We start from the raw sequence: 11,606 nt of genomic DNA on the forward strand, positions 1-11,606 counted from the left end.
GGGGGTCATGATTTGAACAAACTTGAATCTACACCACCTGACGATGCTTCCATATAAATATGACCAATCATAGCTTTGCTGTTCTTGAGAAGAAGATTTTTAAAGATTTTTCCTATATATTCCTATGTAAAACTTTGATCGTCCATTGTGGCCCCACCCTACCCCCGGAGGTCATGATTTGAACAAACTTGAATCTACACTACCTGACAATAATTCCATATGAGTTTCATCTTTCCTGGCCCATTGGTTCTTGAGAAGAAGATTTTTCAATAATGCCATTAATTTTTTGCTATTTTGTAATTATCTCCCCTTTGAGGAGGGAGTGGCCCTTCATTTGAACAAACTTGAATCCCCTTTACCCAAGGATACTTTGTGCCAAGTTTGATTGTAATTGGCCCAGTAGTTCTGGAGAAGAAGATGAAAATGTGAAAAGTTTACGACAACAACGACGACGACAGACAACGGACAAATTTTGATCAGAAAAGCTCACTTGAGCCTTCGGCTCAGGTGAGCTAAAAAGAGATTTTACTGAATTTTAATATATTCTTAATAAAATCATAATGTATAAAAAAAAAAGAGAGAACATGTTACAAATATACAATGTTACAAATAGTGGTAAATTTCTTTAGTCTTGACTTGAACCAAATTTCATCACATATCCTATTGTCATCAATAACATTTGTCAAAATATCTTTTTATCAACTGAATGTAATTCCTTCTGGTTATGCGCTTTCTGTCAAGCATGCATTACTACCTAATGGACTGAACAAAATTATTTAATTGAAAATGTCCATTACATTCCCTAATGCTGTCTGTTGATTTAATTGCCAGGTGCTGATTAATAGCAAATTATCTAGTCACTGCTGATATTTTATGAGCAACATAAAATAAAATTTAAATATGAGGCATAAAATACCAGCACTACAAGGAAAATGGTCATATTAAAAATTGCAAGTTGAGGTCCTGTATATATATTAGGGATGGCATCGAATATTCGAACATTCAAATATTCATTCGATGAGTTGATATTCGAATATGAATTTAAGATTCGAATATTCGGTGTTTTTCAGATTTCATAAAAAGAAGTACTTTGGTTAATAAATTTTGGTTAGAACAGTGCTGGAATTATCCCTGTTTAATTTACTAACGATCAATTTGGATCGCCTGATTTCTTTCACTACTGTCTTATCATATAGATCTACTAAATAACATGTATTTTGTTTCGAGTCTTCAAATGTTTTGTAAAGGATGGCGGTCTTGAAAAATATTTTCCGATCACGAAACATTGCCGTAATCAGACCTACAAATGCTAAATGTTTGGAATAAAAAATGAAAATATCTCAATCGTCTTATACCTTAGAACTAGTTAATGTTTCTATAGTAATTGAAAAGCACATTTGGAATTAATTTTTTCATCATTTTTCGTAATTAAGCTGCATTTGTCTTTGATAACTCCGTAAATAGTGTGCAACTTCTCATCTCTCTATCACTGAATTGTCGCCTATGACGTCAGAGTAGTATTTCGCCGAAATCCGACTGAAATGTGCATATTGCCGAATTTGAATTTCAACTCTCGATATCTCTTAAAATACGCTTTCAACAACGTTTATTGTATTCAGTATTTTAATAAACAAGGTTGTAGATAATATTTTTTCATAAAATTAAGATTTTTTTAAAATCACGCGATAAGTCCTTTAAAGAATTGTACAATAATGCTTTATGTATAATACAAAACGTACTTTCATAGTTTTTATTAGTTAGATATGATCGGATCTAGAATCGAGGACAACAAAATGAAATCTTAGATTGTCTAATAGGCCTGAGTATACTTATCAAAATAAATTTAATTGATCATTGAATGAATGTCCGATAGAATCAATCTAATTAATATTGTAAAGGGTTTAATTTCAGAATAAATATGTAAATTACTTGAATATCTCGGGTTGAACATAATCCTGAATTTTATATTTATTATCGGGAAATTAGTTAATTACCTAGGAAAATTGTCAATGGAAATATTTGTTTATATTTTAAAGGCATTGTATCAAAGATTATAATCATATCTCTTATTAGGCAGATAATTGTAATTTATTACACATATTGAAATAAGAACAGTATACCGTTACGACTATCTTGCCTTTGTAAGATGACTGGTTCCTCAGTTGGAGCTACTATAAATACACATGTTTCATTTGTTAAAATTATACTTATTTACATTTAAATCAATGAATATTTATTTCAAACATTGACAAATATCAAATGGAATTTCTTATTGTACACCTACAAAAGTCTTCATACAATTTTACTTCCAATATAAGTAAACCTACGCTAAACCTTTCATGAGAGTAGGATGATGCATACTTAAAATAAAACAGATTTTATTAATTTTATCGAATATTCGAATATATTCGAATACTTTCATTGAATATTCGAATATGAATTACTGACTAAATTGACATCCCTAATATATATATATATATATATATATATATATATATATATATATATATATGTGTGTGTGTGTGTGTGTGTGTGTGTGTGTGTGTGTGTGTCTTTGACTTTGTGTAAATAACATTCATTCAATATCAATACCTACCCTCAGATTTTTTAACTTTATTTCAAGATTGAGATTTTCAAATCAAACTTTTATGAAGTATCTGCACTTCCTGAATATTCCTGCATATTGATATAACATATTATAATTTCTTCTTTTTTTTTTGGTTTTTAGTTTTTGGTTTTTGAAAAAACTGTTTTAAACTAGTTTTCCATATATACTGGTGAACTTCTTTTATCAACAAGTACAACTACAATGTATGATACCTGACATCCATTGCATCCAGATAACATTGTACATATATGAACATTAATTTAGAATTATATGTAAAATTAATGTCAAAGTACAAGGATGATAAAATATTTGTAACATATAGGCATAATGATGCCAGTATAATCAATTTTTTAAACAATTTGACTTTTAAAAATATCTTTCCCTTTGGAATTGTTGCTATAATTTTAGGGGAAATAAATAAATCTATGACTGACACAGGGACTTTTACCAGCCCAAAATAGATTTGATGATTTGTATAGCTTAGTTTGTAGATTTGTAACATTCCAATACTTTTGTTTATAAATGAATTAAAACCATTTCATGGAAATAAAACAAAATATTTTAATTTAACTCACTTAATACATTGATTTCTATTGGTGATGAAAACAGGAACTCAGCAAGGAATATTCTGACAAATGTCTGCTTTGCACAACTGAAAATATATATTTATAGAAGATAGTAAACAACACTATCAAGTGAATAAACATAACAAAATATTTTTCAGGTAAGAAAATAATCTGCTCTACCCTAGGACGCTTGAATATCTATACGACTATAATCGTGGCCCTGCTGTTTTTGATAAAAGGATTTTTCTTATACATTTTGACCCCTTATATAATGGCCCATCCTATCCTCTGAGGGTTCATGATTTACAAATATGAATCAGCATTACTGGAGGATGCTTATAAATTAATATGACCAATCTTGGCCTGACTGTTCTTAAGAGAAATGATTTTAATAAATTCTACCTATTTAATTTTCCCATCTTAACTTTGGTCCTTTTCTGTAACCCCACCAGACCCCGAAAGGACGATGACTTGAAAACTCAAATCAACTACCTGAGAATGCTTTCATATAACTATATAATGTCTAATTATGGTTTTGCTATTCTTGAGAAGAAGATTTTTAAAGATTTTTTCCCCTTTATTTTTCTCTGTTAAACTTTCATACCTATATTATAATATTTTAACCTAGCTCCCCCTCCCTTGAAGATTTTGGTGGTGTCAGTATTTAACAGCCATAATATTTTCAACCACTTCCTCTTAACCCCTAAATATTAAATCAAATATCTAAAAGTAGATTTAGTATGTTAAAAAATTGCAACTATTAATCTGGATCTCAACTTTTATACAGCTCATCCCCCCCCCCCCCTCACACACACACACAACCCAATAATGGAATCACTGAGGGTAAGTCAATATTTTGCCATTATTGTTTTCTTCTTAACGGTAACCTTAAGTCAATATATTATAACTATTATGATAATATTATAAACCCAGTGTTTAATATTTTATATTTTATATTTAAGAATGTAAAAGTACTAAATTGATTACATGTACATAGTCAATAGAGGAATTTGAGATTTATTGCCACAAATTGACATGAAGTTGCCCCAGGTTATGGTTCCTGTAAATTTAGTAAGGTTCTAAATCTTGAGAATAAATAAGTCATGTACATGTGCAGTATATACTCAACAGAGATGCAGACCTTCAGAGATATTATAAGCTGGTAATTTTAATTGGTTAAGGAATTGGTTAAACATATGTGTTCATTGATATCATGGTTCAACTTAAGTAAATCTGATCAGGGAAGGGGGTTGTAAAACCTTGCAGACAGTGTCACATGCTCATATTAAATTAAGGTCAACTTTCACTCTCAGGGGTGTGCAATTACCATCGCCCAAAGCCCGGGCTACCAATTTTAGAGGTCGGGCTATCATAAATCTATACTGCGTTAGCCCGTCGGGCTAGTAAATCTAAAACGAAAGTGTACGTATATTTGCATCGACTGAATTAATGTACAAATTAACTTTGTTGTAAAATCGTAATCTTTAATTCGTTTTAACCTATATGTATTGTGTGTTGCTATCGCTAGTCGTTTCAGTGACAATTATAATCGGAAAAAAATACAGAGAAGTACCTGACAATAACAAAGGGCATACCATTATTTTTTTTATTTATTTCAACTTAAATGTTTTTTTTTAAAAAACCTTTTTGATATACATGTATTGTTTTCGGTAGCTAATGGGCTAGTGACTGGCAACCACGGGCTAGTAACTTTGTTACTGCCACTTGCCCGACAGGCTAGTAACTAATTTTTGTAATTGCACACCCCTGACTCTGAATGAAAAGGCAGTTTTTTTTTCTTATAAATACAAAAGACAGTGTATTATCCATCCTACCCATGAACTGAAATTAACAGATACTTCAAACATGTATATGCAGACCTGCTGCTGATACATTAAATAATTATTATTTTTAATTCTGCTTTAAGTTTGAGTCATCTATTCCCAAGGAAATGTCAATAATATATTTGTTTATAAATATTTTTGTTGAATTTTAAGAAATTTTAATATTTAAAGATCAAATGATATCAGACTTCTCCATTTCTCTCTACGTTTATTTAGTATTTCATCTAATTGCTCAGGGAAATCAAAGAACAATAACTCTAAATTAGTAGAAGTTGTGATATTATGACATACATTTTACCTAGGAGAAGCCAGGCAATATACCATGTTGTCAATACTGCTTGATATACCTCTTTAGAATATGACATTGCCCTGACAAGGTACATAAATTTCTTTTTAAAGAATTTTCTTTTTAATTTTTTTACTCAATTTTAATTCATTGCAGAAATTTATTTAAATTTTTGAAAATTCATGAGGATATGAACTTTGATGCTGAATACCTGCTTATTTCAGAATATGATGAGGGGCATCAGCACTTTTCACATTTTTGACTTCTTAATGGACCAATTTCAACCAAACTTCCCATAAAACACCCTTTGGATAAGAGGATTCAAGTTTCTTTAAATGAAAGGCAATATGTCCTTTTACAGGGTATATATTTAAGAATTAGTGAAAATTTAATTTCATCTTATAAAAATCTTCTGAATAACCACTGGGCCAAAAAGATGAAACTTGTGTGAAAGCTGCATTTCATAGCATAGATTCAAGTTCGCAAATCATACATCACACATACACAACAACCTAGGTTCAATTGGGGCCACATATTAGGCAATCAAAGTTTTAGGGAAAAAATTAAAAATCTTCTTTTCAAGAACAGCAAAGCCATATTAAGTCTAGCTGCAGAACTGTTGCATTATGGTTTTATATTTAAGTCTTTGTTATGGTCAAAGACTAAAATATTAAATATAAAACCATAATTCTACAGTTCTGCAGCTATGTTAAGTCACAGTTATATGTTAATATCCTCAGGTAGTATTAATTCAAGTTTGCATGTTCAAATCATGACCCCCAGGTTAGACTTAAGAAAACAAAACTTTGATAATTCATACAGTCAAACCTCCCTTTCTCAAATGCAGAGGACTAGATTAAACTTTGAGGAACTGATGTTTGGAGAAAACCAGGGTAAAAACATAATTAGTGGTTGAGACTGCCAACTCACTTTGACATATCTTTTGTACTTGAGACATTGGTGTTCAAGATAACAATGTTCAACTGTATTTACAGAGAAACTAGATAGAATGTTTTATCGTTAAATGGTACTGTCCTACAGACCCGGTTTAACAATAATATTTTTCGTGTATTGGCAATGTAGCAAAATAAACATGGGTGATAATTTCAACTCAGTGCATATTTACTATAAACAATCCAGAGAGTTCCAAATTTCAACATGGCCTGTCAATTTGAAATGAGAAAAAATGTTGAGAAAATGAGTTGAATTTTTGTCTTTATACAGATTATTTTTTGGGTTAAAAGGCATATAAAATCTCAAAAAGGTTAATAATTAATTTGGGAGTTATTTTCAGTGCAATTTCTTTTGTATTCTTCAAAATCATTTCAGAGCGGATCAGCTATGATTTAATTGCTTCATTGCAACCATACGGGAAATATTCTAACTGTGGTTAAGGCTCGTCTCAAGATAAAGTTAGATTATTCTAACTATAGAAAAGCATCCTCAGTTAGTGTAGATTTCAGTTTTTAATTCATGGCCACTAGAGATAGCCTGGGCAACAATATGTGATCAATGTTTTGCAGAAGAATAAATTGGGGAAAATCTGCTGACAGATAACAGCACGGCCATAATCAGATCCAGTCCAAAGACTATTTCTACCTACTAGCTACTTATAGTTATACAGGTATTTAAACCTACTCCTGAGGTAGCTATTTTTACCAACTCTTTAATTATTTTCATTTTGTGACCAATGCTGGAATGGGGCAACATGGTGAGAACCAATTTTTTTAATAATCAATTCAACAATGAATATGACAAAAATTTTGGTAAATAAATGATTACCCTCTAACATAAATTTTGCATCAAAAACTAGTTACATCCAATTTCATTTTCTGGTAGCTAAATGAGAATCAAAACCAACTCTAAAATGTCTCACAAATCTGTATCAATTTTAAAACATAATATCTTCATGGAATCATGCATTCTTAGATAAAATGTTTTGGGGATGATTCTAATGCATTTCCTCTCCATTCTTCACTCTTGTAAAGTTTTCAAATCAACACCAAGGAAGCTAGTGCACAAGATGATAAACAACAACTTGAAGTTTAACCTGTTTTAAAGATGCGACTTAATTATCATTTTTATTATTTTCAAGGACAGGTAAAGTTAGGTAGAAGTTGCTACTTCAAGTATACCTACATAGCTATTAACAGTCTGGTCGAACCCCTGAACGGGGGTAAACGGAAATGGGAAATTCATACCCCCAAACGGGGGTACGAGCATGCGCAGATGCTTAAAAATATGCGTATTTCACGCAAAAGGTAGGAGTTTACAAAAATCGCCGGTGCAAAGTAACGGATTATTTGGCATATGTAAAACCACTCGGAAATGATAGATTAAAGGTGTTTTTAGAGTTTGTATTTTACAAAAATACAACTTTATTGTACAAATCGGGATTCATTCACTGGCAAAGTTGGCGATCTTTTGCTCCTTGACATGCAGGTATTTAAGATAAAATATTCGATAAACAGACATAAGCAACTAATATTAAATTGAAATTAAAAAAAAAAAATGTATTATTCTACCAAATATCTTTTATTTTCATAGTAAAATGCAAGAAAAAATGGTGCCAATATCGATTTATTTATGATCGTGGGTTTCAGTCCGCGTTTCCTCTGACTAGCAATCGACGGTCTTTATTATCGATAATCATGCCCAGGAAGTGTAACAAAATAAATATAAAAATAAAATTCAAATGAAATCTATCGTAGTTATTGTCTTTTATATCTTATAAGAATTAAATAAAATGTTTGGCAATTTAATTTGCTGTTGTAGTTTTTTTTTTTTTAAATAAATACGATTGTTTGGGGAATAACACGATTATATTTAATTTTATTTAAATCTAGATTCTAAATCAATAATTTCCTCATTCTTAGAATATTTTTCCTTGTGTTTTTAATTCCATAATCCTAATTGAGACGTCCTACAAAATAATGAATAATTTCATGAAATGACGGAGAATATTTTGTTATTTCTACATTATAAATTCAAACTATGGAAAACTTAACCTGTTAATTTTTTTTCTGTTGATATTTTACCAAGTTCATGGCAGAAATAACATTATTATCGATCTTTTTCCTAAGATAGATGATATAGGCAAGTTTGTTTATATTGGATACGGCAAGAGTTACTGTTCTTGCGCATTGCATGACGGGACGGAAAACCCTCGTTTGGGGGTATACCCCCGTTCGGGGGTTCGACCAGACTGATTAAAAAAGCTACGAAACTATAAGTAGAAATAATCTTTGGACTGGACCTGATAATAACCATGATAACTCTGGGGCCTCTTGTTATTAAAGAACAAGTACCCTCTATCCGCGACTAAAGACCCACTTTAAGCACCTATCCCAATATATTCTAACATATTTTCTGAACGTCAATTTTTTGGGAGGTGGACAGATTTGCAACACACAAAGTTACATCGGCCCTCTGTTGAGAACAAACTTTACCTTTCTACCTGTTTACGTCCTAGGCATTGTTTTTACATCATATGGTTCTTCAATTGGTCTATGAACAACTGCAGTTGCCCACTGTAGAAGTTATGTTTCTTATTTTCTAAAATGTATGTACTATTCTGCGAAAACGGTTCTACTTTCGGTTTTTCTTCGAACGACCAATCAAATATTTGGCGGGAAAACGTCACGAAAACTGTAGGCGCGGATCACATCTAGTTTACACAGCTCTTACATGTACATCTTTGCTTCGGAGGTCAGTTCGACCCTTAGTACTGCATCTATATATAAATCTTTTTTAGAAAACATAATTAAGATTGTCTGAGCGTGTACGCCGCACTATATATATGCACATATAATACATGTATTATGTATAAGCCCCTATTTATAAATAAATGGCAAACCCTTGCTTGGAAGGATTTTCATACAAAATTTTTGTATATAAAATTACTGATTTTCACTCTATACTCTTTTATACATTATAGATATCTGTGACTAATTATTGTATTATGATATATAATAACTTTGCAATATTGTATATATATTATGTCATACCTAGCTTTCAAGAATATTGATAAAAATGAAATTATATTACGTATTATCTTTTAACTCACATATGTAGCATTATTGCAATGCTCAAGACATGACCACAGTCAGGTTTTAAATATTTTCTGCTGTTAAATTTCTTCCCGTGTATTTTTTTTTTAATGAAAGGTAGCATGTTAAATCTGCAACGATGTGATCGGTGATATAATTTTTTTCTTGCAATCTAATAAGTATAGTTGTCTTTAAAAAAAAAAAACAACAACACACACACATCTTTATACAGGTCTAGATCCAATGTATTAATTGTCAGGTTTAACCACTGGCATAATATACAGTATTTAATTCTAAAAAAAAAAAAAAAGTTACAATAACTCAGGTCCGTAGGAAGCAATTTCAGCTGGGGAGACCATATATTCTCAGTTGGGGGGCACTATGAAAAAATTCCTTGACAAGCCAAAAAAAAGGCATTAGACTTCATTATTACATGGGAACACAAGCATATATAGTAGCTATATGTTCTCTTTAGTACCAGTATTCTATATATCGGCAAAATTATTGGGGGGGGGGGGGGGGGGGGGGAGGGCGCAGCCAGAGTTTTCTAAAAAAAAAAATTGTGTGAAACTCACCAGTCAATTTTCGACTTATGTCATGTCAAAATTTGCTATTTTAGATCTTTTGCATTTGTATTGCATGAATAATTTTCCATTTGCATTGTATAAATCTCATTTCTATTATACATAACTTCTATTTGTATCTATAACTTCCCATTTGTATTGCATAATTTTCTATTTGTATTGTATATTTTTCAGTTGTATTGTATAATTTTATTTGTATTATATTTAATTTTTCATTGGTGTTGCATAATTTTACATTCGTAAATTGTAATAACTTTTAAATTGTATTGCATAATTTTAATCTGTATTCTTTAATTTTCCGTTTGTATAATTTTCCATTTGTATTGTAAAATTTTCATTTGTATTGCATTGTTTTAATTTATTTTGTGTAATTTTCTATTTGTATTTTAAATTTTCATTTGTATTGTATAATTTTCCATTTCTGTTGTCAATATTCTATTTCTATTGAAAATTTTCCATTGTATTATATTAATTTCCATCTGTATTATATAATTTTAAATCTCATGTTCCAGCTTATTACCAGTTCGGAAAAGGTCATAATTTACATAAAAAGATATTTGCAAACGGTATGCATCAACCTTTTTCTTTTTACAGCATTTTTTCCCTGCATATTTTATAGTATACTGTCTGAAAAACTTATATAATAACACGACTTATCATGCCCTAGCTGTTTTCTTTTGTAGAAAGTTCTAACAATCGACTTTTCGCACAAGTCGCCCGCGTGGCGCAGTGGTAAGAGTGTATGCTCTAGAGTCGCGAGTAAGGAGTTGATCCTCACGTCGCAGGTTCGAATCCCACTGTGGGACATGGAGACCGGTCCTTCGGATGAGACCGTATGAACCGAGATCCCGTGTCGCAGTAGGTGCTGGCACGAAAAAGATCCCTCACTGCTCAATGGCCCTAAGTGCCGAGCATAGGTTAAAATTTGCAGCTCTCCACCGACAAGTGGTGGCGTCTCCATATGAGTGAAAAATTCTCGAGAGGGACGTTAAACAACAAACAAACAAAAACTTTTCACACTATGTTCCCATGATCTCTTATTGTGGCCTCATCCTTCCCTTGAAGGTCATGATTTAAATCTAAATCTCAATGTTTCTAGCAATTACAATGACAACAATGGTAACATACAAAGTCTAAAGGGACAAAATTTCAGTCAAAAAAGCTTTTGATTTAGGTGAGCTATACAGCAGATTACCATGACCTTTTTTTTTTTGGTCAACACATTGCAATGCCGCAAAATGTATCATTTCAAAAAGTTTGAAGATCCTTTTTTAAAATGTTTTATTTTTAAATGTTTACTTATATTTACAAGTATTTACAATCACAATATATTTACAATCACTTCTCCTTCACATATTATGAAAAATCATTGCTGTTATCTCAGCATTAACAAAACAGTTGTAGGAACCCATTTTTTTAAACCAATGTTTAAAGATATCTTCAGAGTAAGGACCTTCTATTACATGTAGTATACTCTTCAGACAAATAATACAATATTTTTTTTTACATCTTCACCCATAATATGGTCTCTAATTGGGGACTAATTTAGTCGTCATGGCGCCTGAAAAAGATTATCGAACATCCCGAGTGAAATGCCTATAGTGCAACAAACATGAAAGTGAAAAATTAAATCTCAATAAATCCAATATACTTCAAATAAATTCTTTTC

The 11,606-nt window shown here is 31.2% G+C and overlaps 1 protein-coding gene across 1 annotated transcript in view; it reads left to right on the forward strand.

Moving 5' to 3' along the window:
* Window positions 1-11,606, forward strand: part of LOC133171732 (twisted gastrulation protein homolog 1-A-like) — a 403,867-nt gene that overhangs the window by 213,499 nt on the left and 178,762 nt on the right. The window lies entirely within an intron of this gene.

This window comes from Saccostrea echinata, unplaced genomic scaffold (assembly GCF_033153115.1).
Source record: "Saccostrea echinata isolate AGI-Se365-2 ecotype Australia unplaced genomic scaffold, CSIRO_AGI_Sech_v1 ptg000054l, whole genome shotgun sequence".
In the NCBI taxonomy this organism is placed as follows: Eukaryota; Metazoa; Mollusca; class Bivalvia; order Ostreida; family Ostreidae; genus Saccostrea; species Saccostrea echinata.